This window comes from Lithobates pipiens, unplaced genomic scaffold (assembly GCF_037356315.1).
Source record: "Lithobates pipiens isolate NorthernLeopardFrog02 unplaced genomic scaffold, aLitPip1_a1.2 Scaffold_27, whole genome shotgun sequence".
In the NCBI taxonomy this organism is placed as follows: Eukaryota; Metazoa; Chordata; class Amphibia; order Anura; family Ranidae; genus Lithobates; species Lithobates pipiens.
This window is the reverse complement of record NW_027507788.1, coordinates 96,982,542-96,984,411: the sequence shown is the minus strand read 5'-3', so window position 1 is coordinate 96,984,411 and position 1,870 is coordinate 96,982,542.

Genomic DNA, 1,870 nt, shown 5'->3' with positions numbered 1-1,870 from the left:
TAGATAGATAGATATAGAGAGAGAGATAGATAGATATAGAGAGAGAGATAGAAATATGGATTGTCAACTCATTAATTTAATTATTCCCCCCACTCAAATTTGTTTCATGTGTTGTATACTTAGTAATTAGTCCCCCCCCCCCCCCCACCCCACTTACCCACCTAATTTATGTCCCCTGGTCCATCAGAGGGCTGATTAATCTGTGAATTGGTCCGCCTACTTTTTTTTTTTTTTTTTCTTGGCAGAAAACAAATTAGCAAGATTTCTGTTTAACTGTTGTTCCAAAATGTTTTTGAATTTTCTTTGTTATGAATTGTTTTTATTTAATGACTAATTTTTTTTTTTTTTTATTTTTTTTTTTTTTGTTTCAGCTTCCTTCAACGCCACAGTAATGGCAGACTGTGGCTTCCCAGTTCGCTGCCCGTTGGGACTTCCCCAACTGCGGAGGGGCCATCGACAGGAAACATGTGAGGATTGTGCCCCCACCCCATTCGGGGTCCTACTATTGGAATTATAAGGGGTTCCATAGTGTGGTGCTAATGGCGGTGGTGTCGGCACAATGTGACTTCCCTTATGTGGATGTGGGGAAGAACGGCCGGATGTCTGATGGAGGAGTCTTTAGGCAGACCGAGTTCTGCCACCGTCTTACCACTGGTGGCCTGGACTTGCCACCAGATGCCGAAAATGTGGAGGGGCTCCCGTTTGTTTTTCTGGCTGACGAAGCGTTTGGTCTGAGTGAACATCTCATGAGACCCTTCCCCCAAAGGACCCTCACCCCGGAGAGGAGGATTTTTAATTACCGGCTGGCCAGAGCAAGAAGGGTTGTGGAGAGTGCCTTTGGCATTATGGCCAGCCGGTTCCGTCTGTTACTGACAGCCATCAACCTGGCAGAATATAAACTCAACTATGTTGTTCTGTGCTGCTGCATTCTGCACAATTTTTTAAGGAAATTTTCTGGTAACCAGTACCTGCAGCCTATTGGGCCTGAGGCCGGACTCAGGCTTCCAGAACTGACAGGGCTGGATAATGCCCTTCCTGGCTTAGCCCCCCAAACAGCACGTGAGGTGCGTGACCGCTATGTCAGCTATTTTAATGGTAGGGGGGCTATTCCAATGCCAGCTGACCAATAAAAAAAATATTTTTCTTGAAATATGTCTTGTCTGTTCAAATTTTTAAGTTTGGTTCTTGTTTGCTTTTCACGTTGCTTGTATCCTACATTGACCTAATTCAGGGATATGCAATTGGCCAACCTCCGGCTGGTGCAAAACTACAAGTCAATCATGCCTCTGGGTCTCATGCTTGTGGCTGTCAGTCTTGCTATGCTTCATGGGACTTGTAGTTCTGCAACAGCTGGATTTCCACTAATTGCATATTCCTGTCCTAGTGCATTTGTATAGCAAAGTGGTTTTTGACAATAGGAAATAAGGCCCTTTGTGACAGAAAACACAAAATGACTTTACAAACTGGTATTGAGTATTGAAAGAAGTAGTTTTATTTTTTCATTTTTTTATTTTTTGTGAAATTGGTTTTTAAAAATTTTTTTTTTTTATATTTTTTTTTGTTTTTAAAAATTATTATTTTTTTATTTTTATTTTTATTTTTATTTTTTTTGGTAAACATAGAAATATATAAATATATCAAAAATCCAATTATCACAAAAATTTAAAATAATAAAATCAGATTTTTAACTATTTACATAAAAGGGGTAAAGCCAAATTTTGAAGATGCACACCAAAAATTGGTAATGTCAACATGTGCTATGTACCATCATGAGTGATCAATGGACGTGTTTGGTGTGTGCAATCCCTTCCTCTCTCATACTAGAAGGAGGAAGGGTTTGCAAACACCAAATGCGTCCATTGCGATCCTC